The following is a 14,922-nucleotide window of genomic DNA, read 5'->3' as shown; positions in this document are numbered from 1 at the left end:
ACTGCATATGTCTTCCTGTTGTCTCCAGCTTCAAGTAAATTCTAAAGCAGTATGTGATGGTGACTTGCTTGTTGATTCTGGTCAGTCAAATACTTGGGTTTTTTAGGTATGCATTAATGATGATCTCGTCTTAAGCAGCTTTGCTCATTTTGAGCAAGCTGAAGAGAATGCAGTGAGTTCAGCAGATTATCAGGAGACCCAAACATCATGAAATCTTGACTCTCTTCCAATGAAAGTTGTTAATCCTGCACTTGATTTGAGGACAGTGCTGCTCCAGCAGAAGGTGTCAACAGATCCTGAAACAAGTGGGAACCATGTGTGCTGGCAGCAATCATTCATGCACTGCATCATTTGTCTTTACCTGGATATATTGAACTACTGTATCAGTTGGAATCCAACAAGTGGAACAAAAGGTATCCTAACAAACACTGCCTATGTATCAGAGTTTACAAAGAGCAATCAAATCAGCAGATGCAGGAATATTCTAAAGCATTTTGTGCTTGATAAGACAAAGGGTGAGTTGCAGGGTCATTTGTTGATATGCTGAAAAGCATTAGATACTGTTGAAATAACTTGTAGCATTAATCAGTGATACCTTACTGTTTGATTTGAGTTTAGAGGGATTTCTCTACACAGAGGTAACTTGAATGTTTTCTGTGAGTTGTCTTGTTTAAAACAGACTTGAATCACTATAAATATCCTCTGTCCTTGTTCACTCGGTTCATTTGCATATCTTTATGTAAATACAACTGTCTTTTGGTTGTTCTTTTTGCCATTAGAAAATGAGACAAGCAGAGAAAGAAGTCAGTTGCAACCAACTGTAAAAACACTGGCCTTTCATAGATTCAGATAATCACAAACGTGTTTCTGCATCTTTTAAAATTGTCTTTCTAGATCTTGCTGTATCTGGTTCTGTTCTTGAAAAGACATGACAAAGCTCCAGCACAGATGACAGTGAAACTACCACATCTGTAAGTGTTAGATTTTCTCTTCAAATGTCAAAATGAATTAAGTGCAGCATCTGTAAGGCAGATTAGGAATACTGTAGTCAGCTATCACATCCTTTTCTGAAACAAATCTGGGACTAACTCTTGATCTAGTTAAAAGAGAACATTGTCCTTCAAGTTTGTGGTTCTGGTGGTTTTGGGTTTTTAGATTGCAACTAAGGACTTTGAACAGGTTGTGTCTCCTTTTGTACTCACTTGCTCTAGTGGTGTGAAGATGTGTAGTGGTTTTGTGTGGCCAGCTTTTGGTAGTTGTTGGGGGAATACAGGGGGGAATTCTTCAGAGAAAGAGCTGCCAGAAGCTATAGCTTGAGCTGTGAACATGAACTGATTCTCCTGTGTGGTTGATGTTCTTGTTGCATGCTTGATTCTTAATGAAGAAAATTCGGTTAGGTAAGAAAACCACCTTGAGCTCAGTAATCTTTTTTTTCTAAAATGTTGCTCTTAAACAGTATTTTACTGCCAGAAAAGGGTTTGTCTTTTCTTGATAGATTGTCAAAACAATCCCAGGATTGCCTTTCAAGGAAAATCCAGCAGTTCACACAGACAGGTATGGTACAGTATGTTACATATTTGAACCAATTGTGTAGCCAGATAATTAGGAGCTGTAGTATGTTTCCAGTTACTCTTCTTAGACAGTTAAAAGGACAGAGGGTAAGACCAGATGTGTGCACATGGTATTGGGGAAGGAGGCCATTAGAAGCTGCTGATACTTATCCAGACCACAGTAAAAATAGCAATTCTTTCTAAACAGTAGCTTGAAAACAAGGCTGTGATGAGGCAGTAGGTTTCTGCACACTCAGCATATTCAGTTGCCTTATTTTATTCTTAGTGTGATTTATAAAGTTTTCCAGCTGAATGAAATCTGACTGAGTTGATTTGTGCAAGGCTTTTGTTATGCTGCAGATCACTTGCTGCATATGTAAACAAGCTGAGGAGTGTTTCTAATTCAAGTTTTAACTGTTGCAAAGATACATTGTTTCATGTTTTTGCAACTTTAAGACACCTTTTTCCTGCAGTCCCATCTGATTTTCTTCTGAAGTTGAGGAACCCACCAATTATCTTGGTTAAAAAAACCTTTGGGTTATTTTCAGATACCTAAAACCTAATAGTAAATTTTACATCCAAAATGGTCCTTTTTGATTTCTTCTGTCATATTTGAGGGTTTTTGTTGGCACAGGTAATACATCAGAGATATTTTGTAGGTGAACTGTTTCGTGCCATTTTAGAAATATTGGTGATATTTATCGATTACACTTTCCTTTTGCATTTCCATTGAATTTAATATTTGTATATTTCTCAGGCTTCAGCAGTGCTTAAATTCTGATCCTTTGAACACACATAGAACTGAAAATGAGCAACAGGTAATTCCAGGATATAACTTCCATTTAAACCTTTGCAAACGTGTGTCATATATGTGGAGGTGTGGGTAGTGTTGAGGCTACAAGAGTGGTCATTGTGGAGGGACTCTGTGGAGGGACATCAGGGACTGAATCCAGCCACATCAGCAACAAGACCAGACCAAAGGTCAGCAAGCCAGCAAAGCTGATGGTGCCTCTGTGAAAATATGAAGGGCAAAAAAAAAATGCAGGGGAAGAGACAAAAAGAAAAAAAGCAAGAAACAGAGGCAATGGCCAAGTCAGGGGACAGTAGGAGTCTCAGCTCTGTTCTGTGTGACGTGTGTGTGAGTTGTACTTCATTTGTGTTTGCATTTCTTTGGCTAATTCTTCTCAAAAAAAATAGTTTTTAAGTTGGATGTAAGCTCAAACCCATTTACTAAGTATTGCCTTTGTCATCTATTTCATGTGGTTTCAGAGTTTTGAAAATCTTGAAGAAAGAAACTTTGTCTTTCTTGGCAAGAAAATGAAGCCACCATCAGTTCTGGAAACAGCACCACTTCTTGAAGATCTGGGAAGAGTAATGCTAATGTATTACATTACATTTAGTATTTTTAAGACTAGTATCATACCTTAACTTTCAGATGCTAAATATTATAGTAGCTAATTTTGATTGAGGAATGTGTAGGAGGTTGTTCATACGGTTGAGTAAATTATGCTTCAGAGAGACTGTAGAATTGTACAGTTTCATCTGATCTATCAACCACTGCTACAAATGATGGCATTTGAATTAGATGTAAGAATTTAACTCCTCATCCCAGAAGAACTCTTATCATATTGTGTGTTAAGGAAATGTATTATGCAGTGGGTCAAAGGCTTTTAAATTGCTCAGTGCTTTGTGTTGCCTTGTTGGTGTTTCAAGCACACGATTTTCAGGTAGAACTCTTTATTTCTCTTTCTGTAGGAACTTACTTGGAAAAAAGTTTTAGGCCCTAACTCCACTGAATCTTACTGTTGGCCACCAATAGCTCAAGGATGTGATATAGTTGCCATCTCATATCAGGGAAATAATCCTTTCTTGTATATTCCACCAATTCTTACACTTTTGCAGTCGAGCAGTTGCTACAAACCTTGAGAAAAAGGAGTGGAGGATGTATATATTAGAGTACTGCAGGTTTTGTGTTCTAAGGTGCAAATGTCAATGAATGATCCAAAAGGTAGTGCATGTTGAGAATGGGTGCATCTGATGTCATCTTAGAGTATCTTCATGATGCTTCCCAGGTTATTTAGGCCATCTGCTTAGACATTGACAGAGATGGACTGCATGAGTGTGGGAGTCTGTAACTTATTTATCAAGTCATATCTAACAAGTGGTTAATGTCATATCACTTTGATACTCGATGAAGCTTGATTTTTAAGGGGCTGTTACATAGTGAAATGGAAATGTCTGGTTTGATTTTTAAAACATTGTCATTCATTTTCTACTGCATTAGATCACAGAAACATAGACTTACTGAGGCTGTAAGGGACCACTGAAAATGGCTCACACAGCTCCAAGTAAGACAAGATGTTTCTGCTTCTATGAAACTTTTGGACCTTTCACCGTGTGTTGCTGCACATCCATTTGTCTCCAGCTTGGTGCACGGTTCCTCGGGCCTGTACCATCTGCATTGAAGAGGTGATATGGTGTTAAAAGCTTCTGTTTGAAGCATTGAAAGGCCCGTTTTGCGGATTTTACTTTTGCCCTAAATTCTGAAATAGTACAATGACTAAGATTCTAAACAGTTGTCTCATGCTCTACTGTAACTCTTTTGTACATACACACCTAGCCACTAGCACTTATCTTGTGTCCTGGGTGGAAGGAGACACAACTTGTTTTTGAGCTACTGAAAACATACCAGAGATGCTCCAGACAGCTTCATCCAATGTTGTTAATACTTGGGCAGAACAAAGAAGCAGCTAAAAGTGTGAAAATCTGAGGAAGTAAGAATACTTCTGTCGTCTTAATGACACTTGAATGCAATGTAGGCTGTCTTAGTTGTTTGTGACCAGAATGTTCAGAATGTTTTTGTGGTTGTTGATTGAGTGGTAGAACTACAAGTGAGTTTTCCAAAGACAGAGCTAGTAAAATGCTTGTTTGACTGCTCTGTGCCACACAGTGCAGAAATTAATTTGACCTAATATTTTGAGAAAGCTACTGTATACCCTGAGGTGTCTTCTCATGGAACTTCCAGGCAGTGTGGTATAGAGCTGAAGAATTGTATAAAATGTTACAAGTATGATCTGAATTCTTCAATGACTCAAAACATAATCATTTGGGGATTGAAAATGTTGGGAAGTCTCTAAGACCAGACATTCTGAGCATGACATGAAACTGGAAAAACATCTCTTTTTGTGAAAAGTCTAGTGATTTGGCAGCACTGCAAATGTCCATGTTTTGGGGCTTTTTTAAAGACTATCTGAGGTAGTGCACTGTGCTTATGGAGTGTGAAACTTCTTCAGTGGTACTTCAGTGAGAAACTTCAACATTGACAAATCATCAAAAATCACACGTATAAGAAAATACCGATGTGAGATTTTGATTGTGATGGGTTTTAATTTTGCTTCTGGAAGCTGTCAGAAATTCACACCCTTTGTGAGAGTTGTATATTGTACGTTATAAGTTTAACAGAAGATTTACGATTTACCGATGGTCTTTGGCATAAACAATGCTTCGTGTTTCTTAAAATAAGAAATACACAGTAAAGCATGTCTAGATTCCATGAATTACCAGCCCTCTGGTTTGTATCCACCTTTAGGTTGTACAGCCTTGTATGGACAGTGAAAGAACCGCTGTGTTACTCAAAATACTGTCTTTTACCCGCAGTAATATTCAGAAGGTGCTGACATTCACTAATTCAGGAGATGAGGCAGAAATGGTTCATCGGGTGAGCATCATTTTACACAGGTAAGTGGGGTTTTTAATTATTAAGATATAACAAACTAAAATATCTTGACTTCTAAGAATAAAGGAGATTTGTGAATTTGTAATTTAACTACTTCTGCTAAAAATAGCCCAAACCCTGGCCTTCTGCCAGCCTGAAGAAAGGCTGACAGGAATGTCTGACACAGAATGCATTCATGATGACATTTTTAACTATGTTCTGTCTCATTTTGATAAATCCCAATATGGTTCCTCCCCACAGTTACAGCTGTGGATATTGGTCCCTCCTTCGGGACACGGCCTGCTCTGGCCATAGTGATAAAGAAGGAAATCACTTCCCCTGCTCAGGGCCAATAATCAAGTGAATCGCTGCCCCTGGACTGGGGCCAGCTTTACCAAAATGAGTCTCTACCGCTGCTGTAGGGTCTTTAAAGAAATGCAAACAAACCTCAGCTTCCCCAGTTCTCTCCATAGAATGCAGGGAGGTCTCTGTTCCAGCACACCTCCTCCTCTCTTTCCTCACTGACCTTGGAGTCCGCATGGTTGTTTCTCTCACTGTTCCTACTCCTTGCACCACTGTGGAGAGTGTTGCTCAAGTATGGCTGAAAGAAAGAGGTCATAGCAATGTTAACCTAATAGAAATGTCTTAAATAGAAAAAAGGTTAGCCCAAGGGCGCATTGTCCTTGAGATAAGGGACTGCTTGCAGCTGCATGTAGACAGGATATAAAAAGAGGATGTATTAACCACAAAAATGTAGAGCAAGATGTTTCTTAAGAGGAGTTGACATTTAGACAAATAGCCAATGATGAGCTTAGCTTTGGCAATATGTATCAGGCTGAGTATTGATGCTATAAAAGAGTGGTGTCTTTGCAAATAAAGTGAGATTTGCTGATCATCCTTGTTGGTCGTGTTGCATTTCTCCCGCCGTCTCCGACAAATGGTGACCTCGACGTGATACACGGGGGACGTGATATACCGACGTGATACACGAACGACGTGATACAAGATTGGCAACCACGGCGGAGCGGCGAAGGAGCTCGGGTCCTAGCAGCGAGGATGGCAACTAAGCACCAGAAAAGAGAAGGAAGGGGTGGTGCCGTGCCCTGGGTGACCGTACAGACGAGCCCGGCTGATACGTGCTGCCGAGACCTTGTGGGGCTGCAACAGCGCTGACGACTTCTGAAAATGGAAAGGCAAGCAGCATATGATTTATTTACTTGCTTTTTAAAGAAGCGACAGGTTAAGGGAATAGATTTGGAAAAGGATCTCCCTGGGCTTTTAGCTTATGGGTATGCTAAGGGTTGTTTTCAGAACCCACATACTGTTCATGAGTTAAGTGAATGGCGAAAGTTTGGGGATAAACTCTGGGAAGCTACCCTGGAGGACGATGAGATAGCTGAAAAGTTAGGGAAGCTTTGGAGGATAGTGCGCAATGAGTTGTTGCAACATCAGGCAGAAAAGAAGGCTGCTGAGCACACATCAGCAGCACAGAGTAAGAACAAAAACAATGAGCATGACAGGTTCCAATCCACCTCGCTGGCTCCTACCGTCTCAAAAGTAATGCTCAACCCCCCGCGTGTAGAAAATGGGGTGCGGGAGCCATGTGAGTCATCGGCCCCTCCCGGGGAATGAGAGTGCCGGCCTAAAGAGCCCCCACCTCTGCCCCCCCCACTTAGTGAGCCTGTCCCTGGGGCAGAGAGTGAACTGGCAGAGGCACCGACAGTAGTGCCGGGAGAGGTGCCGAGAGCAGCGCCTGGAGCAGCACCGAGAGTAGTGTTGGGAGCGGCGCTGAGGCGGATGATACCGAGAAAAAAGAAAAAGGTTCTTCTCTACACAAGAGTATTTAGAAAGTCAGAGAGGCGAAGGGGCTTCAGAGCAGAGCCCCCGCGGGAGAGCTGCTTCCCATTCGAGCCCAACCCGCCGAGCTACCCCTGGGACGACTTGCAGGGGAATGCCGAGCGGGCGGAGTCGGGCCAGGGTGCGGCGCAGGATGATCAGAGGAGAGTGGGGGAGCGCAACCCCGTGTTAGACTGGGCACCATCGGGCATGTGAGGGGAGACCAAGAAAACACGGGAGAGAGTAACAGCGGCTGCGCCGCCGGCGCCAGGGACGGCACGGAGTGAGCCAGACCCCCCCCGCCCCTTCCATCCGCAGCCGCCGCCGCGCAGCCGCTTCCCGCGCCCGGTCGGTGTCTCCGGAGCCCCCCCACACACATCGCACCGACACCGCCGGCCCCGGCCCTCACGGACCGCTGGGCTCGTCCTTTCCATCCTCAGTCCCTTGCCTCAACGAGTGTAAAAACTGTTGGTCGTGATGTTATGCATTTTGCTGTAAATGTGATGATGAATACTGGTTTTCTTACAGTGGAAACTCTCTAAGTCGTTTTAGGTGTCAGGAATGGAACTTGGAAGAACAGAACATTTTGGCATTGAGAAGCTAAAAGGTGGTTTATGTTGATGCTTGAAATGATTGTAGTAAATAGTTTTAGGCAATTTCAACAACCCAAGCAAAACATGTGGGTTACACTGGCCAAAGCAATCAATCAGTCTACAATATGTTTATCAATGGCCACTCCAGATAATCCTTTTTCTACCTGTTTGGTGGGAGTTCCATCAGATGTGGCACAATGGCCTGTACCAAATGCATTAAAACCAAATCCCTTAGTTAAGGGTAATGGCAAAGTTGACAGCTGGGATTTGATCATTTCACAGTTGCCAATAATGACAACAGAGCCACAGGAGTTAGAATTATTGGGATCTATAAAGATGGATTTTTGTGTTATGTTTAATTTTACCGGCAATACCAAAACATTTGGGACAGAATGTGGATCCCATCCTGGGCGTATAAGAACACAACATCTTGGTGCAATTATACTTCACCAAAAAGATCCAGGTCTAGTCTTGTGCCTGTACAGTTACCAAAGGGAATTTTTCTGATCTGTGGGGACCAGGCATGGCCTGGAATAGCCTCGAGATTACAAAGGGGACCATGCAGTTTGGGACAACTGACGATCTTGATGCCTAATCACACAATGATTTAGAAACATCATTGTCCAAAACAATTTGTGCATGCATTTACTGGCAAATGTGATGACCATGTTACCTTTGGTCTCCCTCAACAATAATAGCAACTAGTATATTTGCTCCAGGTGTAGGAGTATCTGCTTTATTGACTCAGCTATGCAAATTAGGATACTGGCCTAGCAAACAAAGTAACCAAACCTTAATGACATCAGAAGACTTGATTAGTAATGTAAGTAGCATCAGCCATACAACTTTGCAACATAGACCTGCTAGAGATTTTACCTTTAGCACAAGTATAATAACTTTGTTTGTCAGCTGTGCTTTTTTTTCAGTGTATAAGAAGAAGCTTACCAGGCATGAGTTGCTAAAACTAATGTGCAGATTGTCCTTGAGCTGCTCTCTACTGTGAGAAACAAAGAAGCAAAAATACCTACACAAGGAGCAAGGAGGAAGCTGAGGCAGCGTGTGAAACTGCAAGGCTTCTCGCAGAAAACTACAGCTGGCTTTTAGAGAAAGGACCAATTAGAAGTACTATAAACACGCTGGCTTTGCTGCTGATTGTAAGGGTCTGATGCTTGTTAGTAAAATTTGAGTTATAGGCTGCCCGCAGGGGTCATGGACATACCAGCTATCCCCATGCCTTGAGCCACGGTATCCCTCACACTAGTCTTAGGGAGGGGGAGAGCATGGAGTGTAGAAGATATAACGGTCTACTGAGTCTCTCTTGCAGATTGACGCGTTTCTCGGAGTGCTCACCGTGATGCAGATCAAGATGGAGTCACTCAGCTATTGGCAAGATTGAATAATGAAGTGGAACACGACCACCTGATCATATCTTCCTGCAATTGACTCAGCTAGCATGTGTGCTGGACAGACACGTTATGTATCAGCCCGTGCCACAGGACACTGGAGTCATCGAGCATAGGGAACGGGAGATGTGGTAGGCATCCGGAAGATCTCGGGTTGTAACGTGAGAGGTGAAAGGTACAGAAGAGGTGGGCACGGGGTGGAGTGAGAGGAGGTGCTGGTGGTAGCAGATATAAGCACATGGTGTAAACAAAGGGCCAGCCTATATAAGTAGAAGCATAGAACAGTTTATGAAGCAATGGGGAGTTAAACATGTAGCAGGGATTTCCCCATTCCCCCACAGGACAGGCCATAATAGAAAGAGCTAATGGGACTCTAAAAAGATATCTTGGCAAATATGGGGATGTTAAAGACCCACATATGAAATTGTTAAAGGCCTTATTTGTTATGAACCACCTGTGTGTGTTTGGGGAACAGAAGCTACCACCTGTAATAATGCATCATAATCCAAAGGCAGAAAAGGAAAGAAAGAAAGAAATATGGGTTAAATATCGTGACCCTAAAACAGGGATATGGCAGCCTCCGGCCAAAGTATTATACCGGGGACGTGGGTATTTGTGTGTTGATTCTCCCACAGGATCCATTTGGGTGCCAGCCAGGTGGACAAGAGCTGTCCTTGAAGCTGCGGAGATCCAACCATCTGATGAAAAAGGACAGGAAGAGATTGAAGAATACATACACCCTCGTCTTGTGGTCATTGGAGGACTGGCTAGCAATCAAAAGACTGAAGGTTATATAACAAAAAGACAGTGAATTTAATGAATAATGAGGTGTTTTGTTATAACCATAGCTTTTAGTATAACTATAATTGCTAACAGCTTGACGCATTTTAATCAGCCTAGAGATAATATTTGGATAACCTTTGCTAATCGAACTGGTCAATCATCTCTTTGTCTTAGTTTCGGAGAGGTTACTAATCCTTTTTAAAACATGTTTGGTAGGATTGCCCGTGTGGAATCTGGAGGAACTTTGTGGACTAGTAGATGATAACACCTTGTGTAATAGAATGAGGCTGAATGCAATTAGGATGGGAAACGTCAATGTGAGATGATTAAGTCCCTTAATACCACATTAGCCTCACCCCCTGAGGAAATAGACCTGTTTGGAAGTGCCAATGCAAGCTTCGGTACTAATGTAACTGGGGGAAAAATTGGATAAGTTCTAGGCCACAGGATATCCATAACTATAATAGGAATCAAAAATACTGGGCCACCTTAGACTCTTCTTTGAAGTCAGAAACAGTATTTAAGCAATTGCATTCCAGCTGTAATGTTTCTAGTATTACATCACCGAAGAAATTGCCCACGGGTATATTTTTAATCTGTGCAGAAAGGGTCTGGAACGGAATACCAGTAAATCCCCCGGGTGGACCCTGTTCTTTGGGGAAACTCTCTTTATTCCACCCTTACTTAACCACGCTAATGCAGCTTACTGACCATAATAATACCTGTCGCAAAAAAATGTAGTTATTATCAGTTTGATTGTACTGATATTGGTCCGCCACGATTTTAGAGTGAGTGGGATTGAAGATAGCTCCCAAAGGAAAGCAGCTGCAAATGTGACACCGTGCTGGCTGATAGATTGCATGGGGACCTACTTACTACTGTAGCTGGGGTCTGCCTTCCTGCTTTCTTGTAGCTCCCATACTCAGTGGTATAACTTCTACCTACAGTTTGTATTTTTTCAATGGGAGTTGAGGAGTCAATGTGAGTGTAATTGGAGATAGTTCCCATGGAAAAGCAGCTGCAAATGTGAACCGTGCTGGCTGATAGACTGCATGGGGACCTACTTACTACTGTAGCTGGGCTCTGCCTTCCTGCTTTCTTGTAGCTCCCATACTCAGTGGCATAACTTAAGAGACACATGTATTTTTTCACTGGGAGCTGAACAGAAAAAGTGTGGTATTGAAGATAACTCCCACAGGAAAGCAGCTGCAAATGTGACACCGTGCTGGCTGATAGACTGCATGGGGACCTACTTACTACTGTAGCTGGGGTCTGCCTTCCTGCTTTCTTGTAGCTCCCATATTCAGTGGTTTACCTTAACATAGAAATGTATTTTTTCAATGGGAGCTGAGGAGAAAAGGTGTGGTATTAAAGATAGCTCCCACAGGAAAGCAGCTGCAAATGTGACACCGTGCTGGCTGATAGACTGCATGGGGACCTACTTAACTACTGTAGATGGGGTCTGCCTTCCTGCTTTCTTGTAGCTTCCCTATGTTGTTGTTGAGCAAGCAATATTCACTCAAAGACGTAGAGGGTCTAAGTAATGCACGTGCAGAGACATACAGGGGCAACACAGTACAACCATCACAGTTGACTCGAAGCCACCCTTCCTTTGCTAGCTACCTCCTTATATGCTGCTTCTGCCCATGAGATCACCCAGGGCCCAACTGATTAACTTGCAGCACCTGTTTCTGAAGTAGCATACCAGCTGCATTAACTTATCCCTACCATCTTTATTCAAGCTGGCTGGTCCAAGCTATGTCTGTGCCTACAATTCCCCCCTTTTTCTTTTTTGAACCAGCCAGCCTTTAGCAACACATTTCAAAATTAAAGGTACATGAAGAAAACATAAATATTTTTACCCATGGCCATGAGTTTACAACAAAAGGTCAATAACAGCTACATCGCTGAACAATACAATACAGAAATCCATAAAGTCAAAATAAACAATCTGATATGTGTTGGTAGGAGGGACGCACACTGGCAGAAAGGGATGAGGTCTTGGTAGCTCCACTGATATTTCTTTTTCCTGATGTAGTTCTGGACTTTTTTTCAGATCCTTTAGCATGCTGATCTGTGAGCATTATCAATAAGATGGAAGTATCTCTTCCATTATCAGTTTTTATCTCTCTTGGAACACCAAGGACTGCAAAGCAACTCCTCCAATGTCTTATGACGTCTCGAGAACTGTCACTAGTTAAGGCTGTGGCCCAAACCATGGCTGAATAAGTATCAATAGTAACATGTATACGTTTAAATCGCCCAAAAGGAGCATAGACAGTGATATCTGATTGCCATATACCTAATGGTGCCAGACCCCTGGGATTGACTCCTACTCCTAGGCCGATCTGATTCTGGCATGCAGGGCATGTGGAAACAATACCCTGAGCGTCTGATATGGTCAGGTCAAACTGCTTCACCAGCATTTTCGCACTTTGATGAAAAAAATCGTGCGATCTTCGGGCTTGAGAAAATTTGTCAATTATTGGCCCCGTAGGTATCAATAAAGGAGCTGCCACTATCTTGTCAACAATTTCATTGCCAACTGATAGGCCATCTTTTAAGCCCGAATGGCTTCGAATATGTCCAATATAATAAGCAGTTTGCCGTTCATTTATCTGATGCCAGAGTCGCAGAAATAAGTTATACAAATTCTGATTAGAGATTTCTTTCAACAGCGCTCTCTCTAATCGAGTGACAGCATCGACCACATAGAGGGAATCGGAGATGATGTTTAATGGGACGTCTGACCATTTCTCAAAAGTTTTAACTACAGCCATCAGTTCCAGCAGTTGAACTGAACTGCCTGGGGAGTGGACAGTTAGATTTTGCCATTTTCCATTTTCCCACCAAACCACTCCTGCTTTGGCTTGGATCTTACTGGCATCGGTAAAAACAGTCAGGCCTTTAACGGGTACTGCTGATCTCAACGGCTGGTCTTCCATTTGAAATTTAACAGAAAACAATTTATGGGCCGGATAATGATTATTTATAGTTCCTGGATATGACAATAAGGCCCACTGTAATTCATCAGATTGTTGCAGTGCCCAGTTCAAGAACTCATCTGTGAGAGGAACGAAAATGATGTCTGCCTCAATCCCTGCTATTTCCACCAGACGTTTCCTGGCCTTAACTATTATTTTTGCAATTGCCTCAAGCCTCGTGGTAATTGTTTTTTGTAAATTATGTGGCAAAAATATCCACTCCAAGATCCTCAATGGGTCTTTCGCTACTGAATCCCATTGCATCAAGATTGCCATTACATGCTGGTTTTGACTTATCACAGCAATGTTAATTGACAAGTCAGGATCATATCGATGACTGTAATTATTGACTATCTTGCTTCCTATTTTTTCTATTGCTTGGATTTGCTGCCGAGACAGTTTTCACGCACTATCAGCCTCTACTGAGCCCTTTAACAAAGGCATTAGTGGCGCAAGATCCTCATTTGTGATACCACATATGGTTCGTACCCATTGGATATCACCTATAAGCTTTTGAACGTCTGTTAAGTTAGCAATATCTGTTTTAATTGCCACCTTCTGAGGATAAATGCGCACATCAGTGATAATATTACCTAAATATTTCCAAGAGGCGTGCATTTGTACCTTCTCTGGCGCGATCACCAACCCAGAGTTGCTTAACTGCCGGTTCACTTCTTGTAGAATGCGATGCTGGTCCAGGTCTTTTCCTGCAATCAAGATATCATCCATATAATGGTAAAATAAGACACGAGGGTATTTTTTACGCAGAGGTGCCAGCGCCCAGGCAACATGAGTTTGACAAATAGTTGGTGAGTTCTTCATTCCCTGAGGTAAAACAGTCCATTGATATCGTTTTGCTGGCTCTTGTTTGTTAATCGATGGTACTGTAAAGGCAAACTTCTCACTGTCATCCTCATGTAAGGGAATTGTGAAAAAACAGTCCTTTAAGTCAATCACCAACAGGGGTCACTCTTTTGGAAGCATTGGAGGAGAGGGCAATCCTGGCTGTAAAGCACCCATGTCCTGCATCACTGCATTAACAGCTCTTAAATCATGTAACAGCCTCCACTTCCCTGATTTTTTAGGGATAGTAAAAATTGGTGTATTCCATGGACTGGTGGATGGCTTAATATGACCCTTCTCTAGTTGTTCATTTACTAATTCATGAATGTGGGCGAGCTTTTCTTTGCTTAGCGGCCATTGATCAATCCAAACTGGTTTATCTGTTAGCCAAGTTAACTTCAGGATTGGTCGCCCATCAATGGCCGCCATTAAAAATTTTCATTTGACAAGCGAAAGCCCATTTGGCTTAAGGCGTCTCTACCCAAAAGCCAAACTGAAGTATTCATTACATAGGGCCTAATTTGCACACATCTATTCTCTTCGCCCTGTATACATACCGAAATCAGGTCTGTGCTAATTTTTGTCATCTGTATTCCTCCTACTCCAACAACAAGGGTGTCTAAATTCTCTAAAGGCCAGCTTTTTGGCCAGTAGGATAATGGAACAATAGTAACATCTGCTCCCGTATCCAGTAATGTGTTGTACCCAACCATGTGTTCACCATTTGGATGTTGGAATACAACCGTCTGAGTGGGCTTTCCCTGTGAAAGCGGCACCGCCAGTCTTACCTCAGGTACTCCAGTGGATCCAAAACCACCGTCTCGGCGCTTACGACTTCCTGCGAAAGGAACTTTAGCCCTGAAAGGAACTAATTGCGCTATTTTAGTTCCTTTAGGTATATGAACTGGTGGCTGCCAAACTTTAACCATTATTCCAATATTTCCTTCATAGTCTGCATCAATTACACCGGGGAGCACAAAAATACCCTGTCGAGAGGCCGATGACCGTCCTAAAAGTAAAGCACTTAATCCATAGCCAAGGGGTCCATTAACGTTAGAGGAGATAATTGTTACCTCTGTGTTGTGGATGGTTACATCTACTGCTGTTTCCACATCCACTCCTGCGCTTCCTGCAGTGGCTGATCTGAGGCCATCCAGGCAGCTCTTGGTGTTGAAGGGCGTTTTTGTGTCATCGCGCTCGCCCTTTTTGCGCTCG

At 42.5% G+C, this 14,922-nt stretch overlaps 1 long non-coding RNA gene across 1 annotated transcript; it reads left to right on the top strand.

The window, feature by feature from the left end:
* The first annotated feature begins 9,022 nt into the window (after window positions 1-9,022).
* LOC133626754 (uncharacterized) lies at window positions 9,023-13,221 on the top strand. Its single transcript, XR_009819752.1, has 3 exons — window positions 9,023-9,228; window positions 9,733-9,885; window positions 12,559-13,221. It is a non-coding gene; the product is annotated as an uncharacterized LOC133626754 (long non-coding RNA).
* Window positions 13,222-14,922: the final 1,701 nt, after the last annotated feature.

The sequence above is a fragment of the Colius striatus genome, chromosome 14 (genome assembly GCF_028858725.1).
Source record: "Colius striatus isolate bColStr4 chromosome 14, bColStr4.1.hap1, whole genome shotgun sequence".
Classification (NCBI taxonomy): Eukaryota; Metazoa; Chordata; class Aves; order Coliiformes; family Coliidae; genus Colius; species Colius striatus.
This window is presented reverse-complemented; position numbering and strand designations above follow the sequence as displayed.